General features: G+C 45.2%; 1 protein-coding gene across 1 annotated transcript in view; it reads right to left on the minus strand.

Annotated features, from left to right (window-relative positions):
• Positions 1-6165, minus strand: part of PPEF2 (protein phosphatase with EF-hand domain 2) — a 139076-nt gene extending 132911 nt beyond the window's left edge. Inside the window, exon 1 of the mRNA XM_069743398.1 lies at positions 5980-6165. The gene's annotated coding sequence lies outside the window, so the exon portion shown is untranslated. The remainder of the gene's footprint in view (positions 1-5979) is intronic.
• Positions 6166-25666: the final 19501 nt, after the last annotated feature.

Consider the following 25666-nt stretch of genomic DNA (forward strand, 5'->3'; position numbering starts at 1 on the left):
CCACTTGACCAGATACTGAAGCTTCCACCTCGAAAAACGAGAATCCAAAATCTTCTCTACCACATATTCCAATTCCCCCTCAACCAACACCGGAGCAGGAGGATCAACGGAGGGAACTATAGGTACCACATATCTCCGCAACAAGGATCTATGGAACACATTATGAATGGAAAAGGAAGCTGGAAGGGCCAAACGAAAAGACACTGGATTGATAATTTCAGAAATCTTATAAGGCCCAATAAAGCGAGGCTTGAACTTAGGGGAAGAAACCTTCATAGGAACATGACGAGAAGACAACCAGACCAAATCCCCAACACGAAGCCGGGGACCAACACACCGATGACGGTTAGCAAAACGCTGAGCCTTCTCCTGAGACAACGTCAAATTGTCCACCACATGAGTCCAAATTTGCTGCAACCTGTCCACCACGGAATCCACACCAGGACAGTCAGAAGGCTCAAGCTGCCCTGAAGAAAAACGAGGATGAAAACCAAAGTTAGAAAAAAAAAGGCGAAACCAAGGTAGCCGAACTAGCCCGATTATTAAGGGAAAACTCAGCCAACGGCAAAAAGGTCACCCAATCATCCTGATCAGCAGACACGAAGCATCTCAAATAGGTTTCCAAGGTCTTATTGGTTCGCTCCGTTTGGCCATTTGTCTGAGGATGGAATGCAGAAGAAAAAGACAAATCAATGCCCATTCTAGCACAAAAGGACCGCAAAAACCTAGAAACGAACTGGGAACCTCTGTCAGACACAATATTCTCCGGAATACCATGCAAACGAACCACATGCTGAAAAAATAATGGAACCAAATCAGAAGAGGAAGGCAACTTAGGCAACGGCACCAAATGGACCATCTTAGAAAACCGGTCACAAACCACCCAGATGACAGACATCTTCTGAGAAACAGGAAGATCAGAAATAAAATCCATGGAAATATACGTCCATGGCCTCTCAGGAATAGGCAAAGGCAAAAGCAACCCGCTGGCACGGGAACAGCAAGGCTTAGCCCGAGCACAGGTCCCACAGGACTGCACAAACGAACGCACATCCCGCGACAAGGAAGGCCACAAAAAAGGACCTAGCCACCAAATCTCTGGTACCGAAAATCCCAGGGTGACCAGCCAACACCGAACAATGAACCTCAGAAATTACCCTACTAGTCCATCTATCAGGAACATACAATTTCCCCACAGGACAGCGGTCAGGTTTATCAGCCTGAAACTCCTGAAGTACCCGCCGTAAATCAGGGGAGATGGCAGAAAGAATCACCCCCTCCTTGAGGATCCCAGCCGGCTCAAGAACTCCCGGAGAATCAGGCAAATAACTCCTAGAAAGGGCATCAGCCTTTACATTCTTAGATCCAGGAATATACGAGACCACAAAATCAAAACGTGAGAAAAACAAAGACCACTGAGCCTGTCTAGGATTCAACTGCTTAGCAGACTCGAGGTAAATCAGATTCTTGTGATCAGTCAAGACCACCACGCGATGCTTGGCTCCCTCAAGCCAATGTCGCCACTCCTCAAATGCCCACTTCATAGCCAACAACTCCCGATTGCCGACATCATAATTACGCTCAGAAGACGAACATTTTCTGGAGAAGAAGGCATATGGTTTAATCAAAGAGCCATCAGAATCTCTCTGAGACAAAACGGCCCCTGCCCCAATCTCAGAAGCATCAACCTCAACCTGAAAAGGGAGAGAAACATCTGGCTGACGCAACACAGGGGCAGAAGTAAAACGACGTTTAAGCTCCTGAAAGGCCTCAACAGCCGCAGAGGACCAATTCACCACATCAGCGCCCTTCCTCGTCAAATCGGTCAGAGGCTTCACCACACTAGAAAAATTAGCAATAAAGCGACGATAAAAATTGGCAAAGCCCAAAAATTTCTGAAGGCTCTTTACAGATCTAGGTTGAGTCCAATCATGAATGGCCTGGACTTTAACAGGGTCCATTTCAATAGCCGAGGGAGAAAAAATTAAACCCAAAAAAGAAACCCTCTGAACTCCAAAGAGGCACTTAGACCCCTTCACAAACAACGCATTAGAACGAAGGACCTGAAACACCATCCTAACCTGCTTCACATGAGACTCCCAATCATCGGAGAAAACCAAAATATCATCCAAATACACAATCATAAATTTATCCAGATAATTCCGGAAGATATCATGCATAAAGGACTGAAATACCGATGGAGCATTAGAGAGCCCGAATGGCATCACAAGATATTCAAAATGGCCTTCAGGCGTATTAAATGCTGTTTTCCATTCATCACCTTGTTTAATACGCACAAGATTATACGCCCCTCGGAGGTCGATTTTAGTAAACCAACTAGCACCCTTAATCCGAGCAAACAAATCAGAAAGCAAAGGTAACGCATACTGGAATTTGACAGTGATCTTATTGAGAAGGCGATAATCTATACAGGGTCTCAAGGAGCCATCCTTCTTGGCAACAAAAAAAAATCCCGCTCCCAACGATGACGAAGACGGGCGAATATGCCCTTTCTCCAAGGACTCCTTTACATAACTCCGCATAGCGGCATGCTCTGGCACAGACAGATTGAAAAGTCTGCCCTTAGGGAACTTACAGCCAGGAATCAAATTAATGGCACAATCGCAGTCCCTATGAGGAGGCAGGGAACTGGACTTGGGCTCATCAAATACATCCTGGAAATCCGACAAAAACTCAGGAATTTCAGAAGAAGGGGACGAGGAAATGGACATCAAAGGAATATCACTATGTATCCCCTGACAACCCCAACCAGTCACAGACATAGATCTCCAATCCAGCACTGGATTATGTTCCTGTAACCATGGAAAACCCAGCACAACAACATCATGCAAATTATGCAACACCAAAAAACGAATATTTTCCTGATGTGCTGGAGCCATGCACATGGTTAACTGTGTCCAGTACTGAGGTTTATTCTTGGCCAATGGCGTAGCATCAATCCCCCTTAAGGGAATAGGACTCTGTAAAGGTTCCAAGGAAAAACCACAGCGCCTGGCAAACTCTAAGTCCATTAAGTTCAGGGCAGCGCCAGAATCCACAAATGCCATAACAGAAAAGGACGACAATGAGCAAATCAGGGTAACAGACAAGAGAAATTTAGGCTGCACAGTACTAATGGTAACAGACCTAGGGACCCTCCTAGTACGCTTAGGGCAATCAAAAATAGCATGAGCTGAATCACCACAGTAAAAACACAGGCCATTCTGACGTCTGAATTTCTGCCTTTCTGCTCTAGTCAAAATCCTATCACATTGCATAGGCTCAGGACTTCGCTCAGAGGACACTGCCATATGGTGCACCACCTTGCGCTCACGCAAGCGCCAATCAATCTGAATGGCTAGAGACATAGACTCGCTCAAACCGGCAGGCGCAGGAAAGCCCACCATTACATCTTTAAGGGTTTCAGAAAGACCTTTTCTGAAAATAGCAGCCAGCGCCTCTTCATTCCATTTAGTGAGCACAGACAATTTTCTAAATTTCTGGCAATATAACTCTGCAGCTTCCTGACCCTGACACAGGGCCAACAGTGTTTTCTCAGCATGCTCTACAGAGTTAGGTTCGTCATACAACAATCCGAGCGCCTGAAAAAATGCATCTACATTCAATAATGCCGGATTCCCTGTTTCAAGAGCAAATGCCCTGTCTTGAGGATCACCACGCAGTAAGGATATGATGATTTTCACTTGCTGAATGGGATCACCAGAAGAACAGGGTTTCAAAGCAAAAAACAATTTGCAGCTATTTTTAAAGTTCAAAAACTTGGATCTGTCCCCAAAAAACAAATCAGGAGTAGGAATTCTTGGCTCTAGAGCCGGAGTCTGAACAATATAATCTTGGATATTCTGGACTCTTGCAGCAAGCTGATCCACACGAGAAAACAAACCCTGAACCTCCATACCAGAGCATATATCCAGCACCACCCAGATATCAAGAGGAAAAAAAAGGCAGAACAGAGCACAGAAAAAAAATGGTTCAGAACTCTTTTTTTTTCCTTCTTTTGAGACGCATTCAATTCATTTCTGGCCTGCTGTACTGTTATGACCTGGTGGTTAAGAGGCCACACTGAAATGACCTGATGGCTAAAACGCAACATGGAACGAGCTCTGAGAAGGTGGTATCTCTACTGACCGCAGTCCTTAATCCTAACAACACAACTAGAAATAGCCGTGGGATGTTCCTGACACTCCCTAGACACCTCGTCACAGCCTAAGATATAACTACCCCTAAAGAAGGAAATAGAAAGCTATCTTGCCTCAGAGAAACCCCCAAAAGGAAAGATAGCCCCCCACAAATATTGACTGTGAAAGGAGAGGGAAATGACGAACACAGAAATGAAATTAGAATTCAGCAAAGGGGAGGCCAATACTAAACTAGATAGACAGAGAGCAAAGGATACTGTGCGGTCAGTATTAAAAACTACAAAATCCACGCAGAGTTTACAAAAATGAACTCCACACCGACTCACGGTGTGGAGGGGCAAATCTGCTTTCCCAGAGCTTCCAGCTAGCCTAAATAAGACATGGTGACAAGCTGGACAAAGAGACAAAATGCAAAGCAATAGAGTCCAAACAAATGGACAAACAAACTAGCAAAACTTATCTTTTGCAGACAAGGACTGGCCATATGAGAAATCCAAGGGAAGAATCAAATCCAACCAAGAACATTGACAGCAGGCATGGACTAAAGCCCAGAGCAGGTTTAAATAACAAACCCAGGCAAGGCGATTAGTGAAGGCAGCTGCTACAGCTACCTAACGGAGCAGCAGTTCCACTCGAAACCACCAGAGGGAGCCCAAGGGTAGAACTCGCAAACATACCATTAGCAACCACAGAAGGGAGCTCCAGAACGGAACTCACAACAGATGGCATACAGGTATATACTATATAAAAGAGGAGATGACACATAGGTATATACAGGAGGAGATGACATACAGCAGATATAAACTATATACAGGGGAGATGACATACAGGTATATACTATATACAGGAGATGACATGATGACATACAGTAATATACTATATATAGGAGGAGATGACATACAGGTATATACTATAATAATAATAATTTTTATTTATATAGTGCCAACATATTCTGCAGCACTTTACAATTAAGAAGAGATGACATACAGGTATATACTATATACAGGAGGAAATGACACATAGGTATATACAATATACAGGAGGAGATGACATACAGCAGGTATATACTATTTACAGGGGAGATGACAGACAGGTATATACTATATACAGGAGATGACATACAGTTGTATACTATATATAAGGGAGATGACAAACATGTATATACTGGCGAAAATTAGAGGTGTGAGGTGAAAATGAAAAGGTGTGAGTGCAAAATGAGAGGAGTGAGGGAAAATAGTGGAGTGATCGGAAAATGACAGATGTGAGGTCGAAATGACAAGTGTAAGGGGGGAATGAGAGGAGTGAGGGGGGAATGAGAGGAGTGAGGGGGAAAATAAAAGGAGGGGGAAAATGAGAGGTGCAAGGGAGAAAATGAGAGAAGTGAGGTGCTAAATGAGAGGGGTGATGGGAAAATAAGAGAAGTGAGGTGCTATAACCACAGATATTTACTATGCCCAGGCAACGCCGGGCTCTTCAGCTAGTATCTATATATATTTGATGGGGGCCAAGAAGTAGAAATGCAGAGGTATCAGTCAATACAGGACTGTGGTGCATGATGGGAGACCCAAAGCCCCAGTGTCACAGAGAAACTAGCAATAGAAATGAAGGTGGGAGCTAAGTTACAGGTTTCACATTGGGGCCCAGAAACTCTCCAAAATTTCAAGTGGGTATTTTGGCAGAATCAGTAAATATATATTTATCTACAAAATATTATATTTAGAAATGTAGTTTTAGAAAGAACCTTACTAATAGTTCTAGATTAACTTATATTAGTTGCTCATTATAGTGTGCTCTATTAAAATAAATAGTAACAACATACCTTCCTTTATGCGTTTGACAATCCTGCACTTTTCTCTTCATCGTCCAGTCCTAGATAATGACGTCTTTGCATCTAAAAGTTATAAATCGAGAATGGCCCAGAAGAAAATAATAATTAATGTGCTCAATGCCTGTCTCATACAGTATCTGGACAGACAAAGCACAGACTGGTTTATTTACAACACTGGATGACGGTGTTACCCCACGTGACACTTAAGACACTGAAAGGATCTATAATGGATTAGGATTATGCAAGATCCTGAAACAAACACCCTACAGACTTTTCTCTTCTCTAATTGCCAGGTAGCCCTTGGATTTTACACGAGGAATAGATGCAGAATATTATGGGGTCAAGACAAAATTTTGATAAAACTGAAAAAAAATTATATTTTTTACCAGACAATATCAGTTATACATGTGTGTACATATGTACAGCATTAAGGCTATCAGGACTAAGGAAGTGGACCCTCTGGGTCACGGCTTCAGAGCCCCCGAGGACAAGTGAACAAGATGATGCCACCCCCTGTACAGTGAGAGTTAGGGACAGGCCCAAGGAGGGTGAAGCCGCAACTGCCGGAGCCAAAGGGACGACTGAAGATAGAACACAGAGAGAACGGCAGAAGGAGGGAAGACGGAACTAGTGAAGTGACTAGATTGGCGGAGGCACTGGACAGATGGAGGCAGCAAAGACAAGGTACTGACCGGTAAGATGCTAGCATACGAAAGATGGGGACAACGGTGACTCAGGACTGGCAGGGTATGGCAGGAACATGGGACTGGAGGGTACGGCAGGAACTCAGGGCTGGCAGGACACGGCAGGAATACAGGACTGGCAAGGTATGGCAGGAACGCAGAGCTGGCAGGAGACGGCAGGAACACAGGACTGGCAGGCTTCAGCCGTTTTCCTGAAGCCGAGTTCGCATCTCGGCTGCAGGAAAATGGCCGCCGCGATCTCCATCTGCGCACACGCGGCATCCCGTGGCCATTTTCCTGAAGCCCCGGGAAGCCGAGAAGAACCATCTGCGCACGCGCAGCCTCACAAAGATGGCCGCGCCCACCGATAAACGGCTGAATAGCGCAGATCGCGCTATTTTCCTTGAAGCTGCGCAGTGGATTCGCCACTTGGACATGCGCACACCACTACGCCACCAACGGAGATCTGGGGGAGAAACAGCGCTGTCACCACGCCCATATGACCTGACCAGCGTGAGTGACAGCCCAAAACGGCGACTTTACAAAGGTATTTCGGCAGCATAGGTGGGGAATAAAGGCTCCAAAATACACTAATGTAAAGCCCAGCTCTGCCCCTATTTAACGCTATTTTTAGCTCTTCTTGAAAAAACGGGGTGACAGGTTTCCTTTAACCTCAAAAGAAGCATTGGAAGAAATAGGTAAATGAGAATGCGATGGAGCAGAGTGAAAATGATTAAAAATTGCGGGTTTGAGGAGTGATGCATGAAAAGAGTTAGGAATACGTAACGAGGTGGGCAACTTCAACTTGTAAGCTACATCATTAATTCAAATAGAAATCTCAAAGGGCCCGATGTAACGTGGACCTAATTTTTGAGAGGGAATCTTGAGTCTAATGTTGTGAGAGGATAACCAGACCTTGTCACCCGGATGATACGGAGGAACATCTAAACGCCTTTTGTCAGCATACTCTTCCATTCTGCAACTAGCCCTCTGAAGTGCCTCCTTAGCCTCCTGCCAAATTTTGGAGAATTCCAAGGACAAGGAATCCGCCGGTACACCTGAGGTGGGGAAAACAGGGAGAGGAATTCCAGGATGTTGCCCAAAAACAATAAAAAAAAGGAGATTTACATGAAGATTCACTTGTATGGTTATTATAAGCGAATACAGCCCAAGGAAGAAGAGACACCTAGTCATCATGATGAGCATTAGTAAAGTGGCGAAGATAAGATGTGAGAATTTGATTCACACGCTCCACTTGTCCGTTGGACTGGGGATGGTATGCAGAAGAAAAATTTAACGATACCTTCAAAAGTCCACAAAGAGCTATCCAGAAACGAGAGGTAAACTGAACTCCACGGTCGGACACAATATGCTGAGGGAATCCATGAAGTCGAAATACTTGATGTAAAAAGACCTTTGCTAGCTCAGGAGCTGAAGGTAAACCAGGTAGAGAGATGAAGTGAGCCATTTTGGAAAATCTATCTACCACCACCAAAATTACAGTGCAATTAGAAGATTTCGGTAAATCGGTGATGAAATCCATTGTAATATGACTCCAGGGAACCGAGGGCACAGGAAGTGGATGCAGCGGTCCAGAAGGAAGCAGTCGAGGAACTTTGTTCCTAGTGCATGAGGAACAAGAGGCAACAAAATCCAGGACATCTTGGCAAAGCGAAGGCCACCAGTAATGGTGAGAAATCAGGGTGAGAGTTTTCTTGAACCCAACATGTCCAGCGAACCGGGAAGAATGACCCCAACGTAAAACTTTAATTTTGTTACGATTTGACACAAAGGTTTTTCCCGGGGGCGTAGTGATCACCTTCAGAGGAGCCAACTAAACAATCTGAGCAGGATCAAGAATATGCGCTGGTCTCTCCTCTTCATCCAGAGGTTGAAAAGATCTTGACAGAGCGTCAGCTTTAATGTTCTTATTCCCGAGTCAGAGATGAAACTCAAAGTCGAAACGTTCAAAAAACAAAGACCATCTGTGGAGCGGGTTGGCAGCCACACTTTTTTCCCACATTCCCTACTCCCCCATCCACTCCTCTCCTTCTTTCTACCCCTCTTTCATTCCCTTATCTTACTTTGTGTGTCTCCCTCTTACCCAGTTTGAACATATATTATACTGTCAAATGATTACAAAGAAATGTAATAATGGCTATCTACTATACCAGCTGTTTTTTATTATTAACTCCTCATAATTTTGGGATAACCAACAACATTATTTACCAGAAAGTTGAATTACAAGACCTAAACGTTGTCACAATGCCTTACTTGACTTACTTGTAACCATTGTTTATCATTGCACTGATTTACTAGTTTGTATTGTTTACCTTTACTCTTTATTGCAATGACCAATAAAAATGATTTATACAAAAAACAAAGACCATCTGGCTTGTCGAGGGTTTAGCCTTTGGGCAGACTGGACATAGGACAGATTCTTGTGATCTGTAAAACTAATGAAAGGATGTACAGCCCTGTCTAGGAGGTACCGCCACTCCTCCAGAGCCAATTTTATGGCCAGTAATTCCTTGTCACCAATGGAAGTTTCGCTCCAGAGGAGAGAAAGCCTTAGAGAAAAACCCACAGGTGACTAATCGACCCAAGTTAGACCTTAGGAGTAGGACCACTCCAGCTCCAATTGAGGATGCATCAACTTCAAGGATAAACGGCTTGTTGGAGTCTGGTCGTTGGAGTACCGGTGCTGAAGCAAACTCTTGCTTCAGAGTTTGGAAAGCAACTTCGGCCTCAGGAGGCCAGAGATTAGAGTTTGCCCCATTGCGGATCAGAGCAGAAATTGGTTTGGTCAAAGATGAGAAATGAGGAATAAAGTGTCTATAATAGTTGGCGAAGCCAAGGAATCGCTGGATAGCCTTCTCTCCCGAAGGATGTGGCCAATTAAGAACGGCTGACACTTTCTCAGGATCCATCTTCAGACCATCCTCAGTGACGATATAACCCAGGAAGGGTACCGAGGACTGTTCAAAGACACATTTCTCAACCTGACGAACATCACGTCAGTGAGTGGATAAATCTGGAGAAAAGACGAGGATGTCATCCCAGTAGACCAGGGTAAGGCAGGAACACGGGACTGGAGGGTACGACAGGAACTCAGGGCTGGCAGGACACGGCAGGAACACAGGACTGGCAAGGTATGGCAGGAACGCAGGGCTGGCAGGAAACGGCAGAAACACAGGACTGGAAGGTACGGCAGGAACACTGGGCTGGCAAGACACGGCAGGAACGCAGGACTGGCAAGGTACGGCAGGAACACATGACTGGCAGGACACAGCAGGAACACAGGACTGGCAAGGTATGGCAGGAACACAGGACTAGAAGGTACGGCAGGAACACAGGACTGGCAGGACACGGCAGGAACACAGGACTGGCAAGTTACGGCAGGAACACAACACTGGCAGGGACAGCAAGCAGAGACAGTCAGAGACCCAGCAAAGATTCACAGATCTGAGCCTAGGAACCTAAGGAGATGCTGGCGGTAAGCCAGCGAACGCAATAGACGCAAAGGCGTCTGAGCAGGGCAGGCGCTGGGAAGAAGTACCCGACGGGCGCCGCCATATTGGAGGCAGAGCCGCTGGGTCACGACCTCCCAGAAGCCCCGGCAACAAAAGGAGCACGTCTGCGCATGAGCGGACCGCAGAATGGACGAGCACCGGAGAAGCAGGAAGATGGAGAGCTGGAGGGAGGATCGGGAGCGCGCCGGCCGGACAGGTAAGTATTACGTAGCGGTGTAACAAAGGCAATACTAGGTATACTGTACATATACACCTGGTACTGTTTGGCAAAATGTTATAGTCTAATTTTCGATCTAGTGGTTTATATCTTAAAATATATACATTTTTACAATATTATTTCAAATATAGTGTTTATATTATTGACATAATATTGTAAAATAGGTATACATATATTTTAAGACAAAAACAGCGAAACCTAAAATGCATCTTTATTGGATACCACACATGGCGACAAAGAAAGAAGCCAAAAATGCTTTTGCTGATATAAATCTAGGCAAATAGAATCATCATAATTTTTTGTACATACTCACACTTAAAGTGTTTGCACAGTCAGAACGTGTTGGGAGCTGTTCTGCAGGACTAAGCAGCAGCTACTACACATTTAATGAAGCTCATAACAGTGGCGTTTTGACTTTTTAAACTACTCAATACTGAGCAAAGGGTCTGAATACTTATGACCATGTGATATTTCAGGTTTTTTTTAATTAAATTTGCAAAAATGTTTACATTTCTGTTTTTTTTCAGTCAAGATGGTGTGCAGAGTGTACATTAATGAGAAAAAAATGAACTTTTTTGAATTTATCAAATGGCTGCAATGAAACAAAGTGAGAAGTTTAAGGGGGTCTGAATACTTTCCATACTCACTGGGAGGCACTCATAGCAATCCAGGTATGACAACCAAAGTGGTCTGCTGGAGATCTCTGGTTGTCATGCCGACCCATCGATGACCCGTGATCATGCGGTGAGGTCACCGATGGGCGGGTTTAGTGTAAACGTGAGTTAATTGTCGCTGTCAGAGATGGACCGCGGTATTTAACTAGTTAACAGCCGCGGGTGGATTGCGATTCCACCCACGGCTGTTGCGGGCACATGTCAACTGTATATATCAGCTATCATGTGCTGGGAAGGTGCGAGCTCAGCGCCGGAGGGAGTCCGGCATCGGCGTACTATTGCACCCCATGTCGGAAAGGGGCTAAAGGTATGCAATGTGGAATTCATGGACCACTTCAGTCAAATTAACATGTCCATATTTCAAATGTACATCACAGGAATGAAACGCTTATGGCATCCATGTGCTGTCTGTTTGTGTGGACTCTATTATTAGAATGGGCAAGTTTGGCTTGCAAATCAACCAAAGTCAGACATGCCTTTCAGAACATTGGTCTGCAAAAAAAAAAAAAAACCATGAAAAGGCACATAGACTACAATATGATTATTAATATATACATCTAGAAATATTGATATGCATAAAAATATCAGCGGCTTGGAATGTTTCTCAATGATCTTTCCTTTGTTGTATTCGTAAGAATTTTCTTGCCTTGAGCTCTGTCCTGCAATTTTTGCAGTTTGCCCTGAAGGATTAACTGTACCCTTGTCTACTGCAGGGGTCTCCAACTTGTGGCTCGGGAGCCACTATTTGGCTCACGGTCCCATAATGTGTGGCTCAAAGATCTCTGAGTGAGAACTTCTGGATGTATGTACAGGTCCTTCTCAAAAAATTAGCATATAGTGTTAAATTTCATTATTTACCATAATGTAATGATTACAATGAAACTTTCATATATTATAGATTCATTATCCACCAACTGAAATTTGTCAGGTCTTTTATTGTTTTATTCCTGATGATTTTGGCATACAACTCCTGATAACCCAAAAAACCTGTCTCAATAAATTAGCATATCAAGAAAAGGTTCTCTAAACGACCTATTACCCTAATCTTCTGAATCAACTAATTAACTCTAAACACATGCAAAAGATACCTGAGGCTTTTATAAACTCCCTGCCTGGTTCATTACTCAAAACCCCCATCATGGGTAAGACTAGCGACCTGACAGATGTCAAGAAGGCCATCATTGACACCCTCAAGCAAGAGGGTAAGACCCAGAAAGAAATTTCTCAACAAATAGGCTGTTCCCAGAGTGCTGTATCAAGGCACCTCAATGGTAAGTCTGTTGGAAGGAAACAATGTGGCAGAAAACGCTGTACAACGAGAAGAGGAGACCGGACCCTGAGGAAGATTGTGGAGAAGGACCGATTCCAGACCTTGGGGAACCTGAGGAAGCAGTGGACTGAGTCTGGTGTGGAAACATCCAGAGCCACCGTGCACAGGCGTGTGCAGGAAATGGGCTACAGGTGCCGCATTCCCCAGGTAAAGCCACTTTTGAACCATAAACAGCGGCAGAGGCGCCTGACCTGGGCTACAGAGAAGCAGCACTGGACTGTTGCTAAGTGGTCCCAAGTACTTTTTTCTGATGAAAGCAAATTTTGCATGTCATTCGGAAATCAAGGTGCCAGAGTCTGGAGGAAGACTGGGGAGAAGGAAATGCCAAAATGCCTGAAGTCCAGTGTCAAGTACCCACAGTCAGTGATGGTGTGGGGTGCCATGTCAGCTGCTGGTGTTGGTCCACTGTGTTTCATCAAGGGCAGGGTCAATGCAGCTAGCTATCAGGAGATTTTGGAGCACTTCATGCTTCCATCGGCTGAAATGTTTATGGAGATGAAGATTTCATTTTTCAGCACGACCTGGCACCTGCTCACAGTGCCAAAACCACTGGTAAATGGTTTACTGACCATGGTATTACTGTGCTCAATTGGCCTGCCAACTCTCCTGACCTGAACCCCATAGAGAATCTGTGGGATATTGTGAAGAGAAAGTTGAGAGACGCAAGACCCAACACTCTGGATGAGCTTAAGGCCGCTATTGAAGCATCCTGGGCCTCCATAACATCTCAGCAGTGTCACAGGCTGATTGCCTCCATGCCACGCCGCATTGAAGCAGTCATTTCTGCCAAAGGATTCCCGACCAAGTATTGAGTGCATAACTGAACATTATTATTTGATGGTTTTTTTGTTTGTTATTAAAAAACACTTTTATTTGATTGGATGGGTGAAATATGCTAATTTATTGAGACAGGTTTTTTGGGTTATCAGGAGTTGTATGCCAAGATCATCAGTATTAAAACAATAAAAGACCTGACAAATTTCAGTTGGTGGATAATGAATCTATAATATATGAAAGTTTAATTGTAATCATTACATTATGGTAAATAATGAAATTTAACACTATATGCTAATTTTTTGAGAAGGACCTGTATAATGCCTACAAGGTAGGGGGCACAAGATCTTGGTGTGATTTCTGTGGGTAAGCTTTGACTGTCATTATGCTGATAATGGGGGGCTCACTAATGAGATGGGTGGGGGCCCTAGATGTAACTCACCACACTATCAAAGCTAAAGGTGGCTCTCAAGGTAAGAAAGGTTGGTGACCACTGCTCTACAGGCTTGTAGGGGTGTTGTATGATTCTACACAACTGGAGGCTAGAAAAGCAGCTCCTTTCCCCTTCATCAGCCAAAAGTATGTCAACATTTTTATTCTATGAACGCTTTGAGGTTTGGGCGGCCAATTTAATAATTCTGCATTATGTGAGTTAATTTGTCCATGTTATTTTAGTTAGATGTTTTTTTTTTTTTAAATCAGATATTTTTTATTAAACCATAAATATTGCACATAGACAATAAAAGGGATACTTTGTTATCAGCAATATACCAATGTACAATACTTTTTTAAAGAAAACATATTTAGTCCCAAACCAAACTCCCACCCCCTTCCCCCCCCTCTAGAGACCTGTCAAGAGTCAACCCCCCCTACTTTGTCATATATAAAAATACAAGAAAAGGAAGATGACTTGTCAATAATCCTCCCAATGGGACAAAAGGTCTTTTAGATCACATTGATTCAAGCCACGGGTTCCACAACCTGTCAAAGAGGTCCGTCTTGTTCCTCTTAACGTAGATACTCCTATCCAAAGCAATAATATGGTCCACTTGCTTCATAAAGTCTCTCCTTGTTGGTGGCTCTTCTCTGATCCAGAATTTGGCGATCAACGTTCGCGCGATAAACAACAGTCTAGCAATAACCATTTTATACAACTTATCAGTTATAATCTCCTCAACATAGCCCAAAACACATACCAAGGGATCACGCGGCACAGTGCAACCATATGCCAGTCCCACTTTATTCAGCACCACCACCCAGAAGGAGGACAACCTGGGGCACTGCCACAGCATATGAAGGATGCCCGCCTCGGACTGCGAGCATCTGGGGCATTCTGAACTAGATCTCAATCCGGCTTTGAATAACATATCCGGAGTTCTATATGCCCTATGAATAACAAATAATTGTGACAGCCTCCCAGGCTCGCTCATTGATATTTTGGGCACATATTCCAGTACTGATTCCCAATGATCATTATCAATTGCCCCCAGGTCAGCCTCCCATTTCGCCCTTGCTCTAATAGGGTGTTCCTCCAAGAAAGAGAACAAAAGGAATTCGTATATTCCCAAAATCACCCCCCTCGTGCCACCCCCTACAAGGATAAAATCCAGCATAAGGTCCACCTGGATTTCAACGGGTCCTCTCCTACACTGTGCCCGGTGCGCATGCGAAAGACGGCGGTATTGAAACAACTCAGAGTCCGGTAGTAAAAACTCCTCCTGCAATGCCTCAAAGTCTCTAATTCTGCCCTGATGTAGAATCTGGCCCATCCGAGAGATGCCTGCCTCCCTCCAAATATGAAATCCCTCCATCTGTCTAAACTCCTGTAGGACACAGTTATTCCAAATGGGTGAGAATCTAGTGAGTGCGTGCACACCCCTAATCCCCTTAACTTTGTCCCAAACCTTGTGGATGAGCCTGATAGTACAAAATTTAGAGCCCTTCTCTCGGAAATGTCCCCCCTCCAGACCCTCACTCAATACCTTCGTCCCAATCAGTGATCTCAGGCTGCAAGGTGCCCGCGTCCCACCTAACACATCTCCCCATCCCTTGAAATGCTGACACTGTGAAGCCAAAAAGTACAACCACGGATTAGGCAGTGCCACCCCTCCCTCCGTCTTTGGTCTCTGTAGAGTTTCCTGTTTAAATCTGGGGTAGTTAGATGTTTTTAGCTTGTAGAAATATGTATATGTATGGAGAGAGGTATATTTAGAAAGGTATATAAATGTGTACTCGGTGACGAAGAAGATGAGATTACAGCAATTAATTCCACCTAGCATATTAACCTGTCTGATAGGTCAGTCTTAATATCTGTTTATCCATGTGAAGTAAATCGTGTGAGTAAGCAAGTAACGGCGCTTAAGACGCTATTAGTGTCAAAAGCTCAAGAAGAGCTTGAAATATACAGGTTCATAAACACCGAAAGGGGTTGGTCTTTTCTTTCAGAGAATTGATTTAATAAACCCTGATAATTTATCGTGTGATGGAGCATTTTCCAACTTTCCTCTATACCCAGTGTTACAATTCACCCCAACTTTTATAGTTTTTTGAAGAAATTTTATTTCACACAGTGTTTTGCAGCCTTTGGCAGTGCCATGTTCGGAGCAGATTACACAAGGAATCCATCTCTAAGGTCACACTGAGTTTTGTTGGATGCAGAAAAGTCCCAAATTTTTTTTAACAAGGAATACACTTAAGGAAACACTTTTTAGGGATTTTGTAAACATTTCCTGAAGTGGATTTGCAACCTTTTGACTTGACAGTGTCAAGTTAGGAGATGATTATATGAAGAATTTGTCTCAAAGAAGTGACATGTCGCTTCTTTTTTTTTGCAGAGCATTTGTAAGGGTGTAAGGGTGGTAGAGGACATGCTAGAATCCACAAGTAAAGTCTTACAATGAGATGTCATCTTTTTATGGATCTGAAATGGCATGTTAACAATGTTTGGAGCAATAAAACCGTAATACATACAATATCCTCCTTACTTAGAACATACCTTCTGACATCGCTGAGTTTCTGCATTTAAAACTTCATTTCAAAAGGAAACAGCCCTGGGTAGTTTATTAGAATTCACGAATTTCCATCTGGATCATTTGAAATCTAGGATCCAAGTTGGTTAATTTTTACTGCATGGATGAAATTGCACAAAACCTGCACATTTTTTAAAATGTAGTAGGGAACGGACTGAGCTGTAAAGGCCTGAATATATCCACATGGATTGATTTCTGAAACCTATAAGAGGGCGAAAAATAAATCTTGGCATGAAGAGAACCAATAAAACTAGATTTGTAACCAGTAGCATAACTACCAGGGGGGGCAGAGGGTGAGGTCACTCTGGGCCCAAGACTTTGAGGGATCCAGCTCAGTGCGCCGATACAGTTAAAATCTGCAGCAGAGCAGTGAGACATGATCTCCCTGGCAGCAGGCCACACAGCCACTATGACGCAAAGAACGTGAGAGTATTTTATTATTACAGGTTTATCCACTGTATAGACAATATTGACGTTTTGGCAAGCTTCATGGCCTTCATCAGAACAGGGAAACCTTCTTACAAAAGCCAAATACAGCGCTTGAGATATGTACAACTGTGCAGGAGATGTGTTGTAAATGTGGGGGCCATTATACAGTTTGGGGCTTACTGTGGGCTCATTATCCAGTTTGGGGGCTAATGCAAGGGCCATTATACAGTGTGGGAGCTAATGTGGGGACCATTATACAGTTTGGGGACTAATGCAAGCTCTATTATACAGTTTGGGGGCTAATGTGGGTGCCATTATACAAGTGCAGATGCAGCAATAGGGACACACATGGTAGCAATGGCTCAGCATTGGGGTTTCAGTAGGATGAGGCATTAGTGCAGGTTAGAAATAGATGGGATCAGTGCTAGAAATGAGAGAAGTCAAATGTCTCTTTGTAGGAATCTTTGCAGATGAGTTGTGGCTGGAAGAAGTTGCCATGTTTGTCTGGGCCAAATGGAAAAGACATGAAAAATGAATGGACTCCATTGGAAAGCACATCAGCTGTAAGACATCTATATATATAATTGTCTAAGGGTTTTTCCGTCTGTCTGTCCTGGAAATCCCGTGTCTCTGATTGGTCGAGGCCGCCAGGCCTCGACCAATCAGCGACGGGCACAGCATGGCGACGATGATGTCATAAAGGTTGCCTCGACCAATCAGCGACGGGCACAGTCTGCTGCGAATTCGCCTCGACCAATCAGCGACGGGCACAGTATCGATGTAGATGTCATAATCGTTGCCATGGCGATGATGATGTCATAAAGGTTGCCTCGACCAATCAGCGACGGGCACAGTCTGCCGCGAATTCTGGAATCATCATTGTCCATATACTACGGGGACATGCATATTCTAGAATACCTGATGCGTTAGAATCGGGCCACAATCTAGTTATCTATAACTGTACTGTAATCACTTGTATATTCTGCAGGACTGGCATCTACTAATATATGTCACTATATAGCAGTAATATTAGTGTGCCACCATAGTTGTAATCAGAGCTACCAGTTAGTAGCCGCTCAGATGTTTTGCCACCCCCCACCCGAGTTGATTCCCTAGCTACGCCTGTTTGTAACCAAGTATAGTATAATCAATGGGATGAAATGAAATCAATTTGAAAGGGAATCTGTCAGGAATCTATCACTGGGATTATACAGTCCATTCTGCCGCCTCCGTGTTATAGAGAAGGAGGAGCTGAGCACACTGATATAAAGTTTGTGAGAAATGTTTGGTCAGTATTTTACATCAATATTTGTAAGCCAAAATCAGGAATATAACAATTAGAGGAAAAGTATAATAGAAACATATGCACCACTTCTGTATTTATCAACCACTCCTGGTTTTGGCTTACAGATACTGATAGGAAATATTGACCAAATGCTGAACGAGTGACTGGCTTGACCTGTGATTTCATCATATGAGCTTCTGCTCTTTCGGGGATTTTCGGTTTAGTGGGCAGTCCCATTAGTGATTGATAGCTACCTCTGTTTACATATTTACACAAGGCAAGGTTGTCCATCACTGATAGAGCCGACCACTGGACCAAAAATCCCACAAAGGTTAGAGGTTTGAATAATTAAAGCAATTGGCAAGATTCAGTTGGAAAAAAAGTCTAGGCAAACGAGTAGGCTACTCTTTGATATTTTTAGTCTGGGAGGGGGCCAATGTCGATGGTTCCTCCCTAGTCTATTATCAGCCCACAGCTCTCTGCCTAGCCTTTGCTGGTTATTAACCCCTTAGCGACTGCCGATAGGCCTTTTAACGGCGGCCGCTAAGGGTACTTAAACCACAGCGCCGTTAATTAATGGCGCTGTGGAAAAAGTAAATAGCGCCCCCCAGAGTCGGATTTTCTCCGGGGTCTCGGCTGCCGGGGGTAGCCGAGACCCCAGAGAACATGATTCGGGGGTTTTTTTACCGACCCCGCTTTTGCGATCGCCGATAATTAACCGTTTACCGGCGATCGCAAAAAAAAAAAAAAAAAAACGCGATTTCTATTTAATTTCTCTGTCCTCCGATGTGATCGCACATCAGAGGACAGAGAAAAGGGGTCCCCAATCGCCCCCTGATACTCACCTGTCTCCCCCGGTGTTCCTCGTGGCTCCCGATGGGCGCCGCTGGCCGGCCCCGGGAGAATCTTTGGGGTCTAGACCCCAAAGAGCATGATCGGGGTCGGTTTTACCGACCCCTCTTTTGCGATCGCCGGTAATTTTACTGTTTACCGGCGACCGCAAAAAAAAAAGAAAAAAAAAAGCAAAGTGTAATTCTCTGTCCTCTGATGTGATCGCACATCAGAGGACAGAGAAATAGGGGGATTCGGGGACCCTATCATACTCACCGGTGTCCCTGGGTCCTCCTGCTGCTCCTCCTGGCTGCCGGGGAAAAGAAAATGGCGGGCGCATGCGAAGTGCGCCCGCCATCTGTCTCCATCTGCCAGCCGGCAGGAGAAGAGCAGTTGGGGCTAAAATTAGGGTTAGGGCTAGGGTTAGGGTTAGGATTAGGGCTAGGGCTAAATTTAGGGTTAGGGTTGGGGCTAAATTTAGGGTTAGGGTTGGGGCTAAATTTAGGGTTAGGGTTGGCGCTAAATTTAGGGTTAGGCTTCTTTCACACTTACGTCGGTACGGGGCCGTCGCAATGCATCGGCCCGACATACCGACGCACGTTGTGAAAATTGTGCACAACGTGGGCAGCGGATGTAGTTTTTCAACGCATCCGCTGCTCAATCTATGTCCTGGGGAGGAGGGCGCGGAGTTACGGCCACGCATGCGCGGTCAGAAATGGCGGATGCGACGTACAAAAAAACGTTACATTGAACGTTTTTTTGTGCTGACGGTCCGCCAAAACACTGATCCAGTGCACGACGGACGCGACGTGTGGCCATCCGTCACGATCCGTCGGCAATACAAGTCTATGGGCAAAAAACGCATCCTGCGGGCACATTTACAGGATCCGTTTCTTGTCCAAAACGACGGATTGCGACAGATGCCAAACGACGCAAGTGTGCAAGTAGCCTCAGGGCTAGGGTTAGGGTTGGGGCTAAAGTTAGGGCTAGGGTTGGGGCTAAAGTTAGGGTTAGAGTTGGGATTAGGGTTAGGGTTTGGATTAGGGTTGGCATTAGGGTTACGCTTGGGATTGGGGTTAGGTTTGGGATTAGGGTTAAGGTTAGGGTTGTGATTAGGGGTGTATTGGGATTAGAGTTAGGTTTGAGGTTAGGGTTGAGATTAGGATTAGGGGTGTGTTGGATTTAGGGTTTTGATTAGGGTTATGGTTAGGGTTGACATTAGGGTTGTTTTGGGGTAAGGGTTGTGAATATCGTTAGGGTTAGTGATTAGGATTATGGATCGGTTTGGGATTAGGGTTAGGGGTGTGTTGGGGTTAGGGTTGGAGCTAGAATTGGTGGGTTTCCACTGTTTAGGTACATCAGGGGTCTCCAATCACGACAGCCAATTTTGCGCTCAAAAAGTCAAATGGTGCTCCCTCCCTTCTGAGCTCTGCCGTGTGCCCAAACAGTGGTTTACCCCCACATATGGGGTACCAGCATACTCGGGACAAATTGGACAACAACTTTTGGGGTCCAATTTCTCTTGTTACCCTTGTGAAAATAAAAACTTGGGGGCTAAAAAATCTTTTTTGTGGAAAAAAAAATATTTTTTATTTTCACGACTCTGCATTCTAAAATTCTGTGAAGCACTTGGGCATTCAAAGTTCTCACCACACATCTAGATAAGTTCCATGGGGGGGGTCTAGTTTCCAAAATGGGGTCACTTGTGGGGGATTTCTACTGTTTAGGCACATCAGGGGCTCTCCAAACGCGACATGGCGTCCGATCTCAATTCCAGACAATTCTACATTGAAAAAGTAAAACGGCACTCCTTCTTTTCCAAGCTCTGCGGTGCGCCCAAACAGTGGTTTACCCCCACATATTGGGTATCGACGTACTCAGGAGAAATTGCACAACAACTTTTGTGGTCTAATTTCTCCTGTTACCCCTGTGAAAATAAAAATTTGGGGGCAAAAAGATCATTTTTGTAGAAAAAATGCAATTTTTTATTTTCACGGCTCTACGTTATAAACTTCTGTGAAGCACATGGGGGTTCAAAGTGCTCACCACACATCTAGATAAGTTCCTTGGGGGGTCTAGTTTCCAAAATGGGGTCACTTGTGGGGGGTTACTACTGTTTAGGTACATCAGGGGCTCTGCAATCGCAACATAACGCCCACAGACCATTCTATCAAAGTCTGCATTCCAAAACGGCGCTCCTTCCCTTCCGAGCTCTGCCGTGCGCCCAAACAGTGGTTTACCCCCACATATGGCGCATCAGCGTACTCGGGATAAATTGGACAACAACTATTGCAGTCCAATTTCTCCTGTTACCCTTGTGAAAATAAAAACTTGGGGGCTACAATATCTTTTTTGTGGAAAAAATGTTTTTTTTTTATTTTCACGACTCTGCATTCTAAACTTCTGTGAAGCACTTGGGCATTCAAAGTTCTCACCACCCATCTAGATAAGTTCCATGGGGGGTCTAGTTTCCAAAATGGGATCACTTGTGGGGGATTTCTACTGTTTAGGCACATCAGGGGCTCTCCAAACGCGACATGGCGTCCGATCTCAATTCCAGACAATTCTACATTGAAAAAGTAAAACGGCACTCCTTCTCTTCCAAGCTCTGCGGTGCGCCCAAACAGTGGTTTACCCCCACATATTGGGTATCACCGTACTCAGGAGAAATCGCACAACAACTTTTGTGGTCTAATTTCTCCTGTTACCCTTGTGAAAATAAAAATTCTGGGGCAAAAAGATCATTTTTGTAGAAAAAATGCGATTTTTTTTTTTCACGGCTCTACGTTATAAACGTCTGTGAAGCACATGGGGGTTCAAGTGCTCACCACACATCTAGATAAGTTCCTTAAGGGGTCTAGTTTCCAAAATGGTGTCACTTGTGGGGGGTTTCCACTGTTTAGGCACATCAGGGGCTCTCCAAACGCGACATGGCGTCCAATCTCAATTCCAGCCAATTTTACATTGAAAAAGTAAAACGGCACTCCTTCTCTTCCAAGCTCTGCGGTGCGCCCAAACAGTGGTTTACCCTCACATATGGGGTATCGACGTATTCAGGAGAAATCGCACAACAACTTTTGTGGTCTAATTTCTCCTGTTACCCTTGTGAAAATAAGAATTTGTGGGCGAAAAGATCATTTTTGTGTAAACAAAAGCGATTTTTTATTTTCACGGCTCTACGTTATAAACTTCCGTGAAGCACTTGGGGGTTCAAAGTGCTCACCACACATCTAGATAAGTTCCTTAAGGGGTCTAGTTTCCACTGTTTAGGTACAGAAACTTGTGGGGAGTTTCCACTGTTTAGGTACATCAGGGGCTCTCTAAACGTGACATGGCGTCCGATCTCAATTTCAGCCAATTCTGCATTGAAAAAGTCAAACGGCGCTCTTTCACTTCCAAGCTCTGCGGTGCGCCCAAACAGTGGTTTACCCCCACATATGGGGTATTGGCGTATTCAGGAGAAATTGCATAACAAAATTTATGGTTACATTTCTGTTTTTACACATGTGAAAATAAAAAAAAATGGTTCTGAATTAAGATCTTTGCAAAAAAAAGTTAAATGTTCATTTTTTCTTTCCACATTGTTTCAGTTCCTGTGAAGCACTTAACCCCTTCGCGCCATGCGCCGTACTAGTACTGCGCTGCCGGCACTGCATTTGTGCCAGCAGCAGTACTAGTACAGCGCACCGATCACCGCGGTCTCGCGCTGAGCGCCGCGGTGATCGGGTGCGGGTGTCAGCTGTATATGACAACTGACACCCCGCAGCAATGCCCACGATCGGCGCTATCGCCGATCGCGGGCATTTAACCCCTCTGATGCCGCTGTCAGTAGTGACAGCGGCATAGAGGGGGATCGCGCAGGGACGGGGGCTCCCTGCGCTCTCCCACCGGAGCAACGCAATGAGATCGCGTTGCTCCGGTAACCCGGAAGGAGTCCCCGGATCCAAGATGGCCGCCGGACTCCTTCCGGGTCATGAAATGACCTGGCTAGCCGGCGCCTGCTGTGAGCAGGCGCTGGAAAGCCAGCTAAACTGCCTGTCAGATCGTTGATCTGACAGTGTGCTATGCACAGTGTCAGATCAACGATCTGATCTAATACAGAGATGTCCCACCCTGGGACAATGTTAGAAAGTTAAAAAAAAAAAAAAAAAATCCCCAAATAAAAAAAAAAAAACATTTCCCAATAAATCCATTTATTTATGTAAAAAAACCAAAAAAACAATAAATGAACACATATTTGGTATTGCCGCGTCCGTAACGACCCGCTCTATAAAACTATCCCACTAGTTAACCCCTTCAGTGAACACCGCAAAAAAAATAAATAAAAAACAAGGCAAAAAACATTGCTTTATTATCATACAGGCGAACAAAAAGTGGAATAACACGCGATCAAAACGACGGATATAAATAACCATGGTACCGCTGAAAACGTCATCTTGTCCTGCAAAAAAAAAGCCGCCGTACAGCATCATCAGCAGAAAAATAAAAAAGTTATAGCTCTCAGAATAATGCGATGCAAAAACAATTATTTTTTTATATAAAATAGTTTTTATTGTGTAAAAGCGCCAAAACATAAAAAAAATTACATAAATGAGGTATCGCTGTAATCGTACTGACCTGAAGAATAAAACTGCTTTATCCATTTTACCACAGGTGGAACGGTATAAACGCCCTGTTAGGGTTGGCGGAATGCACCAAATATATAATTTATTAAATGGAATTGGTGCGTTCGCAACCCGGGATCCACCGTGCAGGAAAGCACCTGCTGCTAAATAATGGCGGCTCTATATGGCGGTATATACCAACTCTGTTAGCTTCACAGAGTAACCGCGAGAGGAAAGCTCTGTGCCCTGTTAGACTTTCACAGAGGCACAGGCCAACTACCCAGATGTGAGCAGTGAGTGGTCATGCATGCATACAAAACTCCTCGCCGGAGATGCCAGCATTCTAGGGGCTTATTTCAGCCGGGTCCCTGAACACACTTAAACACAATCTCCTCGCCGGAGGTGCCAGCATTCTAGGGGCTTATTTCAGCCGGGTCCCTGAACACATTCAAACACATGACCACATTGGCGCAAAGCATATAGCATATGACGATACTAGCGCATGGCCGTGCGGTAATGCGCAGTTTATATAGTTGCAGCACAGGAAGCTGCTACTGAAGTTTTTGCCCTTTCAGGACCTTCCAGAAGGACCAATGGAAAGTGCTGCAGTACCTGAGCATGTTTTGCCCTTTCAGGACCTTCCAGAAGGACCAATGGAATGTACTGCAGCACCTGAGCATGTGACCGAACATGTGGCCCTCGACCTCCAATGGGAGACCCTGCCCTGGGCATGCTCAGTGTGAGTAAACAGGGACTTAGTCCCAGAGAGGCTCGCTCGCCGCAGATCAGTGCAGGGTACCATAGGAAAGCCAGAAAAGGCAGTAGTGACCCTATGCACCGAATCAGCCCCAGCGAGACGCTGGGAGCGACGTCTCCGCTGAGCAGAGCCCACTGCGGCCGATACCGAATGGGAGACCGCAGCAGACATGGATCGAGATTCCCCCTGTGCAGCAGAGGAAACTCGACTCCTAACATTACCCCCCCCCTCTAGGGCCCCCCCTCCTTGAGCCTCACTACGCTCAAAAGCTGCGATAAGCAGCGGAGCCCGAATGTGCTCCACAGGCTCCCAGGTTCTATCCTCTGGGCCGTGACCCTTCCAGTCCACCAGATAAAATTTCTTGCCACGTACCACCTTGCACCCCACAATAGCATTCACCTCAAACTCATCCGTGGATGAACCCGATGTCCCAGCAGATGACTCGGAAAACCGGGACAAATGAACGGGCTTTAAGAGGGAAACGTGAAAAGTATCGGTGATACCAAGGCGTGGAGGAATAGCCAAACGGTAGACCACAGGGTTGACCTGTTCCAGAACCTTAAACGGGCCAATGTAGCGAGGAGCAAACTTAGTGGACTCAACTCGCAGCCTGATGTTATGGGCGGAGAGCCACACTAAGTCGCCAGGAGCAAAGACCGGAGCGGGGCGCCGGTGTGTATCAGCCGAAACCCTCATTCTCTCCTTGGAGGCCCGGATGGCATCCTGTGTGTGGTCCCAGATGTCACGTGCCTCCACCGCCCAGTCTGCCACCCTAGAATCGGTGGATGACACGGGCATGGGCACAGGGACACGCGGATGCTGGCCATAATTAAGGAGAAAAGGAGTTTGACCAGTGGAATCGGCTACGGCGTTGTTCAGGGCAAATTCCGCCCAAGGTAGCAAAGATGCCCAGTCATCCTGCCTAGCAGAGACGAAATGTCGCAAATATGTCACCAGAGTCTGGTTGGTTCTCTCCACCAACCCATTCGTCTTGGGATGGTATGCAGAGGAGAGGTTTAACTCTATGCTGAGTAAACGGCAGAGCTCTCTCCAAAAACGAGATGCGAACTGGGGACCCCGATCGCTGACAATCTTATCAGGCATACCATGCAAACGGAAAACGTGTTTAATGAACAACACCGCCAAGGCCCGTGCTGAGGGTAACCGAGGAAGCGGCACCAAATGCACCATCTTAGAGAAATGGTCGGTGACAACCCAAATAATGGAGCAGCCACGCGACTTGGGTAGACCCACCACAAAGTCCATCCCGACCATCTCCCAGGGCCTGTCTGCCACCGGTAGAGGGTAAAGCAACCCAGCAGGCCGTTGCCGAGGAGACCGATTCTGGGCGCAAGAAACGCACGCCTGAATATAGTCCTTGACATCTCGGGCCATATGCGGCCACCAGTATGTTCTCGCCAGAAGCTCAGATGTCCTCTTGGTCCCAAAATGCCCACCCACTCTGGAGGAGTGAGCCCAAGAGAGAACCTCCGGTCGCAAGTTAGCTGGTACGAAAGTCTTGCCCGGGGGCA

The sequence above is a fragment of the Ranitomeya imitator genome, chromosome 1, assembly GCF_032444005.1.
Source record: "Ranitomeya imitator isolate aRanImi1 chromosome 1, aRanImi1.pri, whole genome shotgun sequence".
Taxonomy (NCBI): Eukaryota; Metazoa; Chordata; class Amphibia; order Anura; family Dendrobatidae; genus Ranitomeya; species Ranitomeya imitator.